Genomic DNA, 18,575 nt, shown 5'->3' with positions numbered 1-18,575 from the left:
GAAAGAAAAAAGCCACCTCTTTACGGTTGGTTGAAAAATATGGAAAACAGGAGTTTATCCGTGTGATGTTCTCCTCTTTGTTGTGTTGTGGCGGACGTTTTTTTTTTTTCACTGGCATAAATAGTTCAAACAGGCTTCCATTTCAAACAGGCTATTACTAGCGATTACTAGGGATGGGGATTGTTTAGGTTTTATCCGATACCGGTGCCAAACCGGTACTTTTGAAATGGTGCCGGTGCTCAAACCGGTGCTTAAAGAATCAAGAACACAAACTTTGTCCTAAAACCTCTCATGTTTAGCTGTTTTTTGTGAAAAGATAACAATGTTAGCCTTTTCTGCAGCTATAGGGGATTTATGGTATCGCTCTTGGCTGCTGCTGCCATCATCATCCGTCATCATTTCTGCTACACTGGCAGGGCTAGGGGCCAGGACTCTCCTCTTCGGGTTTTTGGGGGATGTTGCTAACTCCGGGTCAATAACAGGCACCACACCCGCAGTAGATGTGCTCAGTGTGAGGTCTCGCAGCAAGCTATCAGATACGGTGCATTTCTCGGCTTTTAAAAAAAACGCTATGCGTCGCCAGGAAGTTTCATCAGATTCGAGGTGTTACCTCCTTTGCACAGTATCACCTTAAAGCACTTGTTGCAGGCTGCTGAGTTTGCATCCTTTGCTCTGAAGTACAGCCAGACTTTTCATCACTTCGCCTTGGGCATTTTTAATCTGTAGATCTGCTCTAAAAGAACGTATGTACCTGGGCCCGCCTACTATCCTCGGAAACGTAAAATGATTGGCTAGAATCTAAAGTGTATGACATCTCAGGGGGAAATAAAGCACTGAAATGTGCACTGCTTTTCAGTCTGGTTATTACCGTTTATGTCAGAACTACCAGTACCCATCCCTACTTGTAGAAGGGAGATGTGTCCTGCATGACATGCTGCCGCGGATTTCAAAATGGTGGTGTGCCCCTAACAGTTTTATTACAGAAGCGCTCTCATTGTAGTCTAAACAACAGTGTCTCAGTAACTTTTCACTAGAGAATGTCAGGACCGGCACCCATCCCTAGCGATTATTTAACCCTAAGGCCACAAAAGACCCCAGAACAAGATCCAAAGTACGGCACTTGCCTCAGTTAAGGTCAGAGTTCATGACTCCACCATAAGAATGAGACTGGACAACAATGGCTTGCATGACCAACTAAATTCCATGATGAAAACCACTTCTGAACAAAAGCAACACAAAAGCCCACCTCAGTTTTGCTAGAGAACATTTTGATGATCCCCAAGACTTTGGGGAAAATTCTCTGTGAACTAACAAGACAAAAGTGGAACTTTTTGGATGCATGCATCCTGTTAGATCTGGTGTATTAACCTTAGAGATACCAAGGAACCAATCTAAAAAAATCTAAATGCACATGGGTTCTATGGCAGGACAATAATCCAAAACACACAATGACCTCTGAATGGCTTAAGAAAAACAAAATGAATTCTTTGGAGTGGCCTAGTCAAAGTCCTGACCTGAATCTGATTGAGATGCTCAGGTATGACCTTAAAAATCCAGTTCATGCTTGAAAACCCTCCAGTGTGTCTGAATTAGAACAATTCTGTGAAGATGAGTGGGCCAAATTCCTCCACAGTGCTGTAAAAAACTTGTTGCCAGTTAATGCAGACTGTTATTACTTTAACCTCCTAAGACCCGAACTCTTCCACGGCATACATTTTTAATTTCTCTTTGATATTTGGGCATATTGGGGCCCAATGAATGTAAAAACAAAGAATTACCAGATTTTTTTTTTTACCTTATTTTTGTTTTTATGAAAAATCAGAGCCACATATGAGGATATTCATTTAAAAATTCAATAGAACCGTGGCAGTATAATGTCCTCGTAAGTGGATATCAGGCCCTTGTAGAGCAAAATTGAATATTTTGGTCTAAATAACCCAAAATGTGATGTCCACATATGTGGGCGCCAGGTCCTAGGAGGTGTGGAATAAGGAATATTTTACTGCTACTTATACTTATTATTGGCATTATCATTGTATTAATTAACATTGCATTAAACCACATAACAAGCATTTGTAATAATACATATAATCAAGAGGCAGGCTTGAGTGAAGGCCTGAATGGATTCAGCTTCTTGTTGCATTTGAGTTTGCCTAGCAACAGGTGACAGAAGGAGGACAAGTCCATGGGGACCTCAAAGGCCTGAGATCATCACCATATTTGGATGGATGCCAGAAAGGGGAACTTCTGTGTCTGCATTTATTTCTTAAAATTGCTCATTGTCTGTAAAATATGCAAATTATGTGCTTGTAAACGCAAGAGGGGGCGTTACAATACCCTGATGTTATAAAAGCAATCTGAAGTGTATTTTTGGGTGGGGATTTACAACTGATGGTTTCCAGTGTACGTCTCCCCACGCTGCGTGTATTCATTAAAATCAATTGTTTGATCGACCTCTTTTGGACCATCATTGTTTTACTCTCGTCCTCAATTTCGGACCCGTAACAGAGGTTAAATATGAAATAAATGTTTTTCATGTAAAATTAATTAATCCCAGATAACAGATTTTCTGAAATTTTAATCCTTAATCCTAAATAAAATAATTACTAAACACACATAAATCTAATACTTTATGTTCACATAAAAATTAGAAATAGGCTCATCATCAATGAAGACTTTGAAAAAGGAGAAAAGGACAAGGGAGAAGTAGTTGAGGGACCAATGGAAGGAAGCAAGATTGAAGAAGGAGGTGAGTGGAAGTCTTCTGGAGGTGTCCCTGCTGTAGAACAGCCTGGTATCAACCCAGTGCTCCCAGCAGCCTTTGAACTGGGGACTCTCATAGAGGAGCACCGGCTGAATGTTAAACTGCTGCTACTACACTGCAGTTAGACGAGAAAACCTGCTGATGTCTGGTGTGAGTCGTATATGGACAAGACTAATTTCCAGTGTGCCGCTTGCTGCCTCCACCTTCCATTTAAATGAAAAAACAGGCTTGGTGTTAGAAAATCTTCCTTTGGGTTTAAAGGAAACAAAGCTGACACATTATGGCTGCAATGAAAAACCCAAACTAAATACAGCAAACTTAGAAGAGCATGTCACATTCAGCAATGTGGAAGGTGGAAAGGGGTCCTCAGGAAAACAACCGACTGCACGACTGCCTGTTTGTACGTTATGAATGACGTCAGAATCAGAGGAAACATTGATCTGCTCCCAGTGCTTCCTGTACAGGTGAAGGAGTAAGATCTCTGAGAGCTGCTGCTGCGGTCACATGACTCCTTCTGAATTGGTTGGACTGGTTGGACTTTCTGTGGAAAACACACGGAGACTCGTTTTATCTCTGACGTTTTTCTTAAAGTCATCAATCATTAACATTTCATATGATTTTGGATCCCTGCTGATTTTGGATCCCTGCTGTTCCCCACTTGCCCTGTAGGTGGACTCACTGTGTTCCCACTGTTTCCAATCACCTGACCCCTCCAACATCAGCACACTTCTTCCCTGCTCCTCCTCCTGCATGTACAGAAAGTCTGAACACTCTGTGGAAAATGTTCATAAAAACAGAACGAAATAATATGAAATCAATTCAATCTGTTATTTAATGAAAATACTTCAAATAGAATAGAATAGAATTCAACTTTATTGTCATTGCACATGTCACAGGTACAAGGCAACCAAATGCAGTCTGCATCCATCCAGAAGTGCTTTAGCCATGATATGGATATATTACAAATATATATCAGCAATAATATAGATATATATATATATATTACAGAATGAGTCAGTTATAGGTATGAGGGTACAAAATATGAGTCTATTATGGGTACAATGTAGACGGTATGAAGGTATGTTATGAATATGCTATAACTATAAGTATGTACAGGCTGTAGTGAGTGTACGTGTTATTTACAGGCTATGAAAGTATGTATATAAAGTATGAACTATGCAAGTCATAAACAGTTGTAAACAGTTGTAGAATTATAATTATCGTATTGTACAGACTGATTGTCTGTACAGCATTTACAGTAGTGCAGTTAACATCAGTGAAATATGTGGATAATTTCTACAGAGGTTATATAAAGTGCTTGTGGTTGTGAGTGGTTTAGTCCATGTTATTATTGTGAGTATGAGGGTAGAGTTGTCCATTTGTTTTGTCAAATGTCAGGAGGCAGAGTTCAGGAGCCTGAGAGTTGGTCTTAGTCCTGAGGCTCCTGTAGCGCCTCCCAGAGGGCAGGAGGGTGAAGAGTCCATGTGCTAGGTGACTGGGGTCTTTGATGATTTTGTGTAGATGTCTTTTGTAGCAGGAAATGGTGCTGCGGAGATGTGCTGGGCAATTTTCATGACCCTCTGCAGCGCCTACCGGTCCAAGGCAGAGCAGTTCCCGTACCAGACTGTTATACAGATGGTCAGGATGCTCTCGATGGTGCAGCGATAGAAGTTCACCAGGATGTCTGAGGACAGGTGATTCTTCCTCAGAGTCTGGGGAGCATTCTTGAGCAAAAGTCACCAGATAAAATGTTCAAACGTTAAATTTGTCTCATTTTTAAAAGTTATTTTTGAATTTTGATTCCAGTGGCAGGTTTCAAATATTTTACTCAAGAAAAAAAAACTCTCCGTTCTCATTGGCCAATCTGTCCAGAAAGCTTTAATTTAACTCAGATACTAACAGATGTTTCGGATATTTACATCATTTCACTCATTTCATTCACGTAAAAAAATGCTTAAAAAGTGCTATATGAATAAATCTTACCTTACCTTACAACAACATCTTCAATAGCAGAGTCTGAACAAAGGTCAGGTGTTGATGCTGCTCATTGATTGGATGGTTAGTTTCAGCTCTGCGCTCATTCTTTACTGCACAGGTGAAAGTAGAAAGTGTGAATGGATCTGTAGACTGGAAGCAGAAAGTCACTGTGAATATTTGCAGTATAAAGATTTATGTTCCAAATAAAGTAAACAGTGTGGTTGTGTCAGAGCTGTGATCAGTGTGTTCAGCTACAACAGAGATTTAAGTCTTCACACGACAGATTTCGAACTTTACTTAGACTCAGTCTGAGCAGTCAGACAACATATTTGTGAATCAGCACATGAAGGTGTGGCCCTCTCACACTCTTCAGGTTTAGTCCCGCCTCCTTCCAGGAAGCAGCTCACCTGTGTGTCTGTGTTCAGTGTCCAAGTGTGGAGTGGAGCTTGTTGTTCGTGTCACTGTTTGAAGAAACTGTAAGTTTGCTTTGTTTTCTCATTTAATAGTTTTACTATTTACAGTTGTACTGTTTGTTTCTGCTCTCTTATTTCTTTATTTGTGTTTGAAGAAAAATCCACATAATTATAGATTATTGACTGAGTGGAATCCACAGTGATTATCAGTCAGTAACTCTGCACTGAAGCATTTGTTACTGTGATAAACAGTTTAAATTGATCTGTATGAAATTTTAGACACTGATCATCACTGATGGGACGTTTTTCCTTCTTTAACTTTTTTAACTGGAAACAATCAGATATAATCAGTCTGTTCTTAGAAGTCGACTTTCAGGTTTTACTGAAGTGACACTGAAAAAACAGAAAGTCAATCATCTCCAGCTCAGGTCAGGTTCACTGCAAACAAAGTTGATGGAAATGAAACCTAGAAGTTTACAAACATTGAACAATTTATGATGATCAGGTTCTTCCAATCACACCTGTTCATGCTTTTGTTTGATAAGGACTCAGTTTATTCATGAAAAACAGAAGAATAGTTTTATAAACTGAAAGAGCTCAGTGAAACAGTTTTCTTCACTGGCCTCTCAGTTATGTATATATATTTTCCTCAACCGCCAACTGGTTAATGCTGCCAAAGGTGATATTTTAATCCAACCCATGATAATGAAATAGAAATCACAGCCAAAACTCTGTCTTCTCCTCTCTTGTGTGTTCAAAGATGCTCATCAATCATCTCTAATTCTTATGTGCCTTTTAAAATAAAGAAAAAAAAACATGTATTTAACAATAGAGAAAATCTTTTGTTTCTTGGATTCCAATTAATGTGACTGAATCTCAGCTGCAGTGAGTGGATGAGATTCAGCAGATTATATCTATTTTAAACCAACAATCAGAAGAAAGTTGCATTAGAGGCAAGGAGGAGAAGTGGAATAGCTTTCAGACAGAGGATGAACTGGATTAGAATAAAACCAAAGATTTCTTGCTCAGCTAGAGCAAGTAAGAACAAGAAAACAATATTGCAAGTATTATTATTATTATTATTATTATTATTATCTTACATAAAAGGTTAAATATTATGAGCCACCAACAGAAACATCTCTGCTTTTAAGCCCAAAAATGTACTTACTCCAGTGAGTAACTAAGTAATGTTCTGCATTACTTTTAACAAAAGGAACCAGTAATGTGTAATATTTTACTTTCGTTTTGAGTAACCACCCTAACACAGCATGTGAACTTTACTCTGACTTAGACTCAGTCTGAGCAGTCAGACTGCATTTTTCTGGAGTGAACACACACACACACACACACACACACACACACACACACACACACTGAAGTCAAGAAGCTGCAGTTTAATCATTCAGATCTGACAGACTATGAGGTCTTTTATTTATTATTCATTGCTGTAGAACAGCAGTGGGGACAGAGCCTCTTCTTGGTAGATCCCACACTTGATGCTGACTTGTGCTATGAGCTTGAAGTTGGCCTCCACTGTTGTTCATCACATTCACACTGAGTTCCTGATGAAGGCTTTTAGGTTCCTGTTGATCTTATACAGTTTTAGGTGTTCCAGGCTCCATGTGTGTGCAGCATCGAGTCATAGACCTTCTTGTAATAAATCCAGGTGGTGCACAGGTTGGTCAGCCTGGTCTTGCAGTCTCGGCTGACTGCTTGGTCTACCAGGAGCTGCTGCTCCTCTGGTATTCCTACGATTCCTTTTTGTGCCTCGCTCATGTGTTAATTATACATTTTGAAACAATACTCAGTTATAACGGAATGATGAATGAATACAAGTTAATATCTCTGTAATTTTATTTCAGTGGGGTTCACTACACATAGAAGTACTCTTATAGTTTAATATTATTTCTGCACAATTGCTTTGATAAAAAACCTTGATAAAAGTTTAAAGTCAGGACTTTTAGTTTATTCACAGTTTCCACAGTGAGTAGTAGTGTAGTGATTAGTAGTTCAACAGCTCAGAGAGATTTTTTTATTTCAACTCTGAATTGTAATCCTGATCACCAGCTTCATGTGTTCCTGTCAGGTGTTCATGGGTCTCAATAAAGTTTTTTATAAAATAAAAATGGTAAATGGTCTCTATTTATATAGCGCTTTTACTAGTCCCTAAGGACCCCAAAGCGCTTTACACATCCAGTCACACACACACACTGGTGATGGCAAGCTACATTGCAGCCACAGCCACCCTGGAGCGCACTGACAGAGCGAGGCTGCCGAACTCTGACCACCACCAGTAGGCAACGGGTGAAGTGTCTTGCCCAAGGACACAACGACCAAGACTGTCCTCGAACCAGCAACCTTCTGATTACAAGGCGAACTCCCAACTCTTGAGCCACGATCGCAGCTGCTTTCGACAAGACAAAGACTTCCCATGGTCTGTCGGTGGTCAATTTAAATTTAAATGGAAAGTGGAAAGGAGATCTGTGTGCTGAATTGAGGAGCAACAGAGAAACATAAAAACAGATGGGCGTTTTCAGAGTTTAAACAGTTTGCATCCCTTTCATTGATGGCCATGAAAAGAGATTCTTTTCATGATTTTCACAATGAGATCAGTCTTTTTCAGAGAACTTGATAATTATAATATAAAATAATCCCATTATGCTATTTTAATAAGAACCAAAACTGCTCAATGAAAAATGGAATGAGTCGAGTTGAATTATACTTTAAATCTAACCAAGGTTAACGTTCAGAAACCTCCTCCTGCCTCCTCCTTTCTGTCCTACTCCAGGTGGAGTCCCGCCTCCTTCCAGGAGATACCTCACTTGTGTCTCTGTGTTTAGTGTCCAGGTGTGGAGTGGAGCTTGTTGTTTGCGTCTCTGTGCGAAGAAACTGTAAGTTTGCTTTGTTTCCTCTTTCAACCGTTTGTCTTTAGGAACTTGAGCTTCAGATCTGTGGACTCAGTAGTTTCCTAAAGGAATGTTCTGGTATTTCTTTGTGAAGCACTTTGTGATCTTTATCTTGAAATGTATTATGAATACAATTTTACTTACTAACTTTAGTACCAGATTGTGAAGTGAGGTATTTTTATTTATGTAACATGAAATAAATCTGATGTATAAAATGTAAAATCAAACAAACTCCTGACGTGTCTTGGGCTTTTTACAGCTCTGTTAATAACCTGTTGTTGCTGTTGATCCTTCACAAACATGAGGCGTGCTGCAAACCGAAACTATGCTGCATGCAGTTTCTAGTTTTTCTAGTTTAAACATGTGAAGAATGCTTCTTTGGCTGAAAACAGCGATCATCAGGTTTGTTTCTCATGAACATGATGTGAGACAGGAGAGATCTTCTCATGTTCTACTTGCACTGATTCGGGTCACTAACCAGTTTCCCAGAAATCCTACTGGGATCTTTGTTCTGTCAGTTATGTGTGCTCTTAAAAAGAAAATAAAATAAAAAATCCAGTAACAATAGAGAAAATCTGTGCCTTTTTGTTTTTCAGTTCTTCTGCAGTTAATTCTCTGCTTTCACACAAATGATAAACTGTGTTAAATGAAAGAGAGGAAAGAAAGGATTATTTTGATGTTTAAATCAAATAAAGATACTCCTCTAGTCCAAAAATAAAATAAGAAGTCAGAAATCAGTGGGAGAGGTTCATTTGTGCGTTTTTAATGTCACAACTTATCTGAGTTAAAAAGAAAAGTCACAGTTTGTTTCTTTGGGATATTTAAAACAACTGACCAAATTATTGCACAATTGTTAAACCTCCTTTATTCTACATTCATAGACCTGTGAGGTCTATGAATGTAGAATAAAAGATCCGTTTGTACACAGACAGTAAAAAGCTGTATTTACATGAAGGAAAAGTTGTTAGTGGAGCTCTTCATTCATGTCATTTCAGGATTGTGTAAATGTGACCCAGCTCATAATAATAACTGATATTAACTAAAACGCTGATAACGAAAAACATTTGTAGACAATTACAAATCAGTTAAAACTAGTATGCAGCTCCAGGTCTACATGCTCAATATTCTTTGGCAAGATATTCACCCCAACTTGTTCTCCAATCATCTCCAAGCATCCAGCAGAGTGTGAAGGTTTGATAGAAAGTGCTTGCATAGAAAAAGTGCTCATGTGAATTTGTGAATGAGGCAAGTTGTACTGAGGCAAGCGCTTTGAGTTGTCAGGTCGAGTAAAAAAGCTCTATATAAGAATGAGTTGAGACAGAAGAAATGCTCTAAATAAACAAAATTATTGATGAGAGTATTTTCAAAATATGTTTTAATAAAGTGATATAAAATAATCATGATCACTTGTACTCCAATATTTATATATAATAATACAAAATAACAGTTATTGATTTCTTACTTTAAGCCATCCTGCAGATGTCAGTCTTTCTGTATGTTTAAAATTAAACACTCTAGAACAAACAGATATTTGTTAAAATGTGTGCATATTTTACTTTATATGAACTAAAATATTACTGTCACACTTCAGGGATCATGAGCAAACAATTAACTTGGACTTTTTTCTTTTTTTGGTCACTGTCCTATAATAAGCTTGTCCTTTTTCTCCTCCTGGCCGCTCACTTACGAGGTCTCCACAGTGGATACTGACCTTCTCTATCCATGAATCTTCTCTGAAGTCTTCCTTTTCGCCTGCTGCATCCCAGCTCTATCTTCATCATCTTTTGTTCAGTATCCACTCTGTCTCCTCTGCAGATGTCTAAATTCAGCCTCTAACTTTGTCTCCAAAGCATTCGACTCTAGCTGCCCCTCTGATGTACTCTAATTTACTCTCTTGGCCTCTGTCAATGAAACTCTCAGTACAGAGAGCTGTAACTACTAAAAATTTCCTTCGGTGTAAATTAAAGATACACAGAAAACACCAGTCTGGCATGTTGTGAAACTCCAACTCCTCCTTCCTGTCACTGGTGGTTCACATTAATCCAGAACTGACAGAGTGTTACTTGATGGAAGAAGATTCTTATTACCAGTAATTCAGTGTGTGCATGGTTCTCTGCAAACTCAGCAGGAATATTTAGTGTGAAGCTTTTAACTCTGCTGATCCTCTTTGAATCATGGATCAGCTGAAATGTTTGAAAAATGTTGTTCACACGTGTTGAAATATATACATATATATATATATATATATATATATATACATATATATATAAAATATATAAAATATTATTTGACTGAAGTCACAGTCAATCAGTTTGTTTTAGCTGAATGCATCATGTGTGCGTCATGACTCCATCGAGTGGACTCATAGTAGAAGTAGAGCAACTGATTGCAGCTTCTTCTGCCTCACACTTCTGTCTGACTGCATTCAGCTGACACTGAGAGGAAGCAGGAAAGAAGAAAGCTGATCTTTGGACAGCACACATGATGGAAAGGAGGATTTCAGTTGATGTACATATGAATGATTTGTGTTTCCTCTGCAGGTGAAGGTAGAAAGTGTTTTTGAGCTGATGTGAATTGAGCAGCATGGATCAGTGTGAGGACAGAGAGGAGGGAGTCCCTCCCTCTAAAACCACTCTGTGTGGGGAACATGAGAGCCAGACCAAAGCTCAGAGGTGAGATGACCATCTCTAACTGTCCATGACTCTTCTCCATGTCACAGCTCAGCACTCACATCACTGCTCCATCATTAATCACAGGAACCCACCTGGACCTTCACCCAGCTGTGTGTCCTTACAGAGTGACCGGTCTAAAGATCACATCATTGGATTTAAAGAGGGGCAGAGCTCTGCTGCATACAGGTGAGCTGTTAGTAACATGAACTATTTGAGAGGTGTCTTGATGCATGCTCAATCATCCAGGTAACTAAATCCCAAAAGTTGATTACCAGTATGTTCATCTGGACGTTGCAATTCCAGAGGCAGAAACATGTCGTCACTCATCCAAGTGACACTTTTTGGATTTACTTTCTTGGATTATTGACCATGCATCAAGACATTTTAACCCACCTTGGTAAGTACTGGCTTAAGCTTAAGCTAGTATGACTATGAGCAAATGACACGTAAGAGGGTATTAAATTTAGTTCTTTTGCATTCTTTTGGCGGCAGAAAAAGACTGGACTCAGAGTGGTCAAAGCTCAAAAAATAATCTTTATTTTACATTTCCGGAAATGGAGACCGAACACACGGAGACACAAGCTCAGGTCTGAAGGCAGTAGCAGCCAGCCTGGTTGTATAGTTCTGCTATGTCACCTATAGTTTCGATAAAAACAGCTCCTTATATGTTTCTAGTTCCTCTTTCTTTGTGTCTTATTTCCTGTGCAGCTCTGCACTAAACTCCCCCTTTCTAGAGCCTGTTGCCAGGGTGACCTGTCACCCTCTGACCTAGTTTTTGTCTCGTCTGGGTTTGGTTTCTAAAGGCCTCTCTTATTAAAATACATAAAACATTATAATCACAAAAGAAGCACTAAGAATATATATTTATTTCTAAACAATGGCTAATTACCTGAGCCACCTGTTGCAGACAGATGCAGACAGAACAGGATTACTCCTAAAAGTCTGCGAATGAGCTCTTCAGTTAAGGACCTTGGAGCAACAAAAATCATTTAGATGGCACTAGCTCCTCATTGAATGAGTGACACAAACAAATTTTATCATTGATGTGCTAAAATCTTAAAAGGGGCGGATCTGACAGAGACTTGCAATGCTTCTAGATGAGAATACTCTCATCATACTATTCAATGAGAAGATTCAACTAGCACAGCATGAAAAATCTAAGACCAGGCAACAAAGAAAGTTTGACTTACTTGTTGTGCAACAGAAAGAGTGGAAAAGAGGGCTTTGTTACCTCGGAATACCACCAAGACATTTGTTCACCAGGGAGGATATGAAAAGTGGCAGTGCCAAAATTTGGCACAAGACTGTAAGTGGGTGTGAATTTACATGGAGTTCTACAAAAGTGATAAATTTAACTCTGTCCCTGAAGCTGGATTTAAACAAAAAATAAATGTTTAATGTTTTAGAACATGTTTAGTGCCATCTTTCCCTAATTTGAGATCCCATAGTTGGTCAGTTGCTTGCTGCTATTAGACTTACATTACATTGTTTCCTGACTAGTTACAGAATCGACAACAGTAAAACTAAAAATCAAGTTCAATGCTGAGTTGCTGAAACAATGAGTTTATGTTCATAACAAGGATATACTCTCCACTTTCACTTGTTTTTCACTTGTTTTGTCAGTAGTTAGCTAACATTATGTTTTGTAAATCTATTGGCAGCAACCAACCTGGCGACATCTTCTGCAACAGCAAAAGATGGCACTGTACATACTTCTAAATCCAGCATCTCGAACAGTGTTAAATCTAGGACAGTATTTAGAGCAGGGCTCTGACAAAAAAAAAAGTAGAGACAGGAAGTCCTGAGGAATTAAAAATGAACAAAATGAACTCCACAAAGAAAAATAAGCTTAATCATGGGCAAAACAAACTCAACAGGCATACAGGAATCACACAGGAGCTTATTCCAAATATCAGCTGGATACATTACAAGCTCTCATTTGCTTTGTTCTTAGAATATAACCCAGCAGATTGGCTACTTTTTTTCCCCGGACTGGATGAACAGCTAAATATTGTTTAAGAGTTATATTATATTGATGAGATAAACTAGTCACTAGCATCCGTGTCTTTTCCTTTCCTTGTCTCTCTGGAGACAGATTTCATGTGGACTAACTCTTCATGATTCCTCCACAGAGTGGATCACGAGAGCTCAGAGGTTCCCAGTGGTCAGTCTGCCCAGCAGGATCAAACAAGCCTGGACTCCATATTTATGGTCTGTACATGTACAACACATACTTTTCATCTTCATGCTGCTCTTTGTGGAACAGCAGATAATCAGTGTTTGGCTCCATGATTTCAGTATAATTGGGTCATTCATGAAGTATTCTGTTCCAGCTGCTGGAGGACAACATCATCACCTTTGTGAAGAAAGAGCTGAAGAAGATCAAGAAGGTTCTGAGTTCAGGTTACCCAGAATGCTTAGAGAGTCAGAGGGAGGAGGAGGAGCAGAGGAGGAGCAGCAGAGAGGCATTTGTGAAAATCACCCTGGACTTCATGAGAACAATGAAGCAGGAGGAGCTGGCTGACCGTCTGCAGGGAAGTAAGAAGATTTCACTGAAGATTTAGGTTGCTGGTGTTCAATAGAAAATTTACTAATATAAAAATACATAGACCAATCTGTACAAATGATCATAAAAGGAATTTATATTATCTATATGTTTTTTTTCAAAAGTACCTTATGTTGTACTTTTTTTTGTTGTTTTTTTCTTTGAAAACTTCTAGATGCCATTTGTCCTCACAAACTTAAATCTACACTAAAGGAGAGGTTCCAGTGTGTGTTTGAGGGCATCGCTAAAGCAGGAAACCCAACCCTTCTGAATGAGATCTACACAGAGCTCTACATCACAGAGGGAGGGACTGCAGAGGTCAATGATAAACACGAGGTCAGACAGATTGAAACAGTATCCAGGAAACGAGACAGACCAGAAACATTAATCAGAGAAGAAGACATCTTTAAAACCTCACCTGGACAACTTGAATCAATCAGAACAGTGCTGACAAAGGGAGTGGCTGGCATTGGGAAAACAGTCTTAACTCAGAAATACATTCTCGACTGGGCTGAAGACAAAGCCAACCAGAACATCCAGTTCATGTTCCCATTCACTTTCAGAGAGCTGAATGTGCTGAAAGAGGAAAAGTTCAGCTTGGTGGGACTTGTTCATCACTTCTTTACTGAAACCAAAGAAGCAGGAATCTGCAGCTTTGAAGACTTCCAGGTTGTGTTCATCTTTGATGGTCTGGATGAGTGTCGACTTCCTCTGGACTTCCACAAAACTACAATCATAACTGACCCTAGAGAGTCCACCTCAGTGGACGTGCTGCTGATAAACCTCATCAGGGGGAAACTGCTTCCCTCTGCTCACCTCTGGATAACCACACGACCTGCAGCAGCCAATCAGATCCCTCCTGACTGTGTTGGCATGGTGACAGAGGTCAGAGGGTTCACTGACCCACAGAAAGAGGAGTACTTCAGGAAGAGATTCAGAGATGAGGAGCAGGCCAGCAGGATCCTTTCTCACGTCAAGACATCACGAAGCCTCCACATCATGTGCCACATCCCAGTCTTCTGCTGGATCACTGCTACAGTTTTGGAGAATGTGCTGAAAACCAGAGAGGGACGTCTGCCCAAGAACCTGACTGAGATGTACATCCACTTCCTGGTGGTTCAGGCCAAAGTGAAGAAGGTCAAATTTGATGAAGGAGCCCAAACAGATTCACACTGGAGTCCAGAGAGCAGGATTATGATTGAGTCTCTGGGAAAACTGGCTTTTGATCATCTGCAGAAAGGAAACCTGATCTTCTATGAATCAGACCTGACAGAGTGTGGCATCGATATCAGAGCAGCCACAGTGTTCGCAGGAGTGTTCACACAGATCTTTAAAGAGGAGAGAGGACTGTACCAGGACAAGGTGTTCTGCTTCATCCATCTGAGTGTTCAGGAGTTTCTGGCTGCTCTTCATGTCCATTTGAATTTCATCAACTCTGGAGTCAATCTGCTGGAAGAGCAACAAACCACCTCCCAGAAGTCTGAAACAACAGAATCTTCAGCGACTCACTTCTACCAGAGTGCTGTGAACAAGGCCTTAAAGAGTCCAAACGGACACCTGGACCTGTTCCTTCGCTTCCTCCTGGGTTTTTCACTGCAGACCAGTCAGACTCTCCTACAAGGTTTGCAGACACAGACAGGAAATAGTTCACAGACCAATCAGGAAACCGTCCAGTACATCAAGAAGAAGCTCAGTGAGAATCAGTCTGGAGAGAAAAGTATCAATCTGTTCCACTGTCTGAATGAACTGAATGATCGTTCTCTAGTGGAGGAGATCCAGCGATACATGAGTTTAGGAAGTTTCTCCATACGTAATCATTCCCCTGATCAGTGGTCAGCTCTGGTCTTAATCTTAGTCTCATCAAAAAAAGATGCAGACCGAAAGACATTTTCTTCAGAGGACGCTCTTGTGGAGCTGCTGCCAGAGGTCAATGCCTCAAATAAATCTCTGTAAGTAAATACGTGCTGATGCCTTTATTTGGTAAATGGTTATTCTACTTAACATAAAGCAGGTGTGCACAGTTTGAAAAAACTGTAATGGTGCAGGGGTTTGAAAAATATATAAAACATTTACATTGTCATCAGTGCTCAATCCAACTGTTAATGCATATGTAGCAGCAACAATTGTCAGCATTTCTGACAAAAAAAAAAAAAACTAGGTGCAATTGTTATTAAAGTAATGTCCAGACCCACCCTGTAGTGAATACATAAATGCTAAACATCAACTCTTCAAAAACAAATACAAAAAAAGAAAAGAAATAATCACACATTTTGTTCATACCAACACCACATAGAATAAACCAGTGTTCTGTTACTGCACTGTTCTCTCTTCACTTCTACCTCATTTCCAAAATACTGCTCTACTACAATCGACCTTGCTTGTACAATCACCCAAATTTCACCAGCTGCTGGTGAACTGAATCATTTTCCTCATGTTGCTTGTGGGTTAGGGTTGCCAGTTCTAAGAATAAAATCTCGCTGTCTTTATTTTGTACAACTTTGTCTCATTTCCCTGGCCCTTGTTTCCTCTACACTGGTTAGTCCTGCCCTCCCTTTTGGTCTTTGCTGTGGGTTTTTATTCAGTTTGATATTTAATTTCTTACTGACTTCTATCAGTTAATGAATTGCTTGCTCTTTTAGTCCGTATGTCCTCTGCACCCTGCACTTTGGGTCAGTCCTGTTCCACAAAAGGTGCGATTCTTGGTAATTGATCTGCTTCTGCAGGAATAATTGCCAAGAAGTCTTTACTGCTCCAACCTCCCAGCCTTGTCCCAATTACCTGACTTTGGAGCCTTGAGTGGAGATCATACTCTCTATCTGCACTCCTCAAACCCTAGTTGGTGCTAGGACTATGTCTCTTCCTGTTTCCTCTGGACCTGGGTTGTTCTGCTTAAGCCAACACATTACCAAAGTCATGTCAAGGAGTGGTATTGCTCCATGTCTTGGAGCTAACAGCCTGAGAAATTTAGCTTCATATTCATAAACTAGCTAATCCCGAGGCTGCTCTTCCTGGACCTTAGCTAGTTGCCACATAAGCCCATAAGTAAACTTTTAATCATCTTTCAGATGACTTGACTATGCTCTATCTTTACACCAGCAACTTCACCATGGTTGGCTGTGTGCTGTGATGTTGTGCTGAGCAGCCATGCTACCTGACCATCACTGAGCCTCCTTATTGTTTGTGTGCATTGGTTCTACCTCATGCACCTTTTTCTCAGTGTTCAGAGGATCTATGGCCTGTTTTGGCTTCAGAATGTCATACATAGAGCTTCCACTATCATGTTATATATTTTGGTTTATTAGACTAATTTGGTTCACTTACAATCTTGACATTCCAAAAAATCTGATCTTCATTTCTAATGCATAAACTTTAATCAGCAGAATGTAACTACATCATCCTCTGATGTTAGTAACCATTTCTTAATTTTTTTAAAGTTTGTGGGAAACTTGTGTAAAAAGCATGTATAAAAAGATCAATTGAAAAATTATATAAATGAACCTTGTATGTTTTGGACAACAATATATAAAAGTAATGAGAAAGTGGACACTTTCATGAGTACATCATATAAGCCTCATACGATTCAGTATATGCAGCAAGCTAAAGCTGATGCAAGTCTTTTATCATTTTTTCCTATTTCTTTTCTATATGGGTTGTCAACAACTCGGCCAGCAGGTGTCAGAAACTGTGGCAGAGCACCTCAAAGGATGCCTTACTGTAAAGCTAAAAAAAATAAATAAAACTAATTCACATACAAATATATTTTACTTGCTGCTTTACTTTTGGTTTTTCCTGAGAACAATAATTTTCCTCTTAAGTTGACATTTTGGATAATTTTCTTCATGTACACATTTTAATCGGGACACTGTTTTTATAAATTGGTTTAGTTTAATCACAAACTGCATTACTTTTTCAGACTGAGTCTCTGTAACCTGTCAGAGACAAACTGTGAAGCTCTGTCCTCAGTCCTCAGCTCCCAGACCTCCAATCTCATAGAGCTGGGCCTGAGTAACAGCAACCTGCAGGATTCAGGAGTGGAGACTCTGTCTGATGGACTGAAGAGTTCACACTGTAAAACTCTCAGGTCAGATCAAAAGAGATATATATCTCATTATATATCTAACTGTCACAATAAAAAATCAAGAAGACAAAATAGCACAATCAGTTGTTAAATGTCATAGTTCTTTACTCCTGATTACTTTTTACCAGTTTTTTTTGGTTGTTGTTGTTGTTGTTTTTCAGAGTGATGGGCTGTAACCTCTCAGAGAAAAGCTGTGAAGCTTTGTCCTCGGTTCTTAGTTCTCAGTCCTCTAGTTTGGGAGAGCTGGACCTGAGTAACTCCGATCTCACGGGAGTGAAGCTTCTTTGTGATGGACTAAAAAATCCAAACTGTAAACTAAATACTCTTAGGTCAGACCAAACTATATATTTGTTTTCATCATCTGACAGAATTAATAATTCTTATTTTTTTAGCCAAAGGAATGACTGTGTCCAGAGAAAAGACAGTATTAGATATTGCTAAAATAATAATACAGCATTTCACTTTAACAAAAAGGTTATTTTTTCATGTTTGTTAATCTGTCCTTTTTCAGACTGAGTCACTGTAAACTCTCAGATGGAGCTTGTGAAGCTCTGTCCTCAGTTCTCGGCTCCCAGTCCTGCAGTCTGAAAGAGCTGGACCTGAGTAACTCTGACCTGAAGGATTCAGGAGTGAAGCTTCTGTCTGATGGAGTAAAGAGTGCAAACTTTAAACTGGAAACTCTCAGGTCAGGTTTCAACCTTTTGCACTGATTATCATCATTTAAAATCTATATTCAATTGTCCTATAAAAAAGTGAACCTTTAAAGAATTTTATTAGACTTTAAATTATTGTTTGAGATTTTTCAGAGTCACATTTGAGAAAATTACATGGCGCTGGTAAAGTTAAAGATTTAGGGTCATTTGTCCATAATATATTTTTATTAAGGAAATATCCAAATCAGATTTGTAGGGGTTTATTATTTTTCTTAATGCAGAATAATCTATTTATTAATGCCACATCTCCACATAAAACCTTAAGAAACTATACATTTTAATGCTCTATTCCCCAATAAAGGTCTCATAAAGGAGGATTATGATAGAATTCTAACAGAAATCTGATGAGCGGCATAATCAATTAAATATAGATTTAAAAACACACTGGATAATGTTGGTTATGAGTTTGTTTTCATTTAGAATGTCCTTGAACGTGGATTGAAAATTAATATGTAGGACTGCTTGCTTTCATTTGCGCACCATTTGTAAAATTAAAAACATCCTGTC

At 39.1% G+C, this 18,575-nt stretch overlaps 1 protein-coding gene and 1 long non-coding RNA gene across 6 annotated transcripts in view; one reads left to right on the top strand and one right to left on the bottom strand.

The window, feature by feature from the left end:
• Positions 1-18,575, bottom strand: part of LOC100703578 (nuclear factor 7, ovary) — a 972,198-nt gene that overhangs the window by 571,603 nt on the left and 382,020 nt on the right. The window lies entirely within an intron of this gene.
• On the top strand, positions 5,176-10,621 carry LOC109196436 (uncharacterized). The gene is made up of 3 exons (XR_002057892.1): positions 5,176-5,217; positions 7,943-8,045; positions 10,601-10,621. It is a non-coding gene; the product is annotated as an uncharacterized LOC109196436 (long non-coding RNA).

This window comes from Oreochromis niloticus, linkage group LG3, assembly GCF_001858045.2.
Source record: "Oreochromis niloticus isolate F11D_XX linkage group LG3, O_niloticus_UMD_NMBU, whole genome shotgun sequence".
In the NCBI taxonomy this organism is placed as follows: Eukaryota; Metazoa; Chordata; class Actinopteri; order Cichliformes; family Cichlidae; genus Oreochromis; species Oreochromis niloticus.
This window is presented reverse-complemented; position numbering and strand designations above follow the sequence as displayed.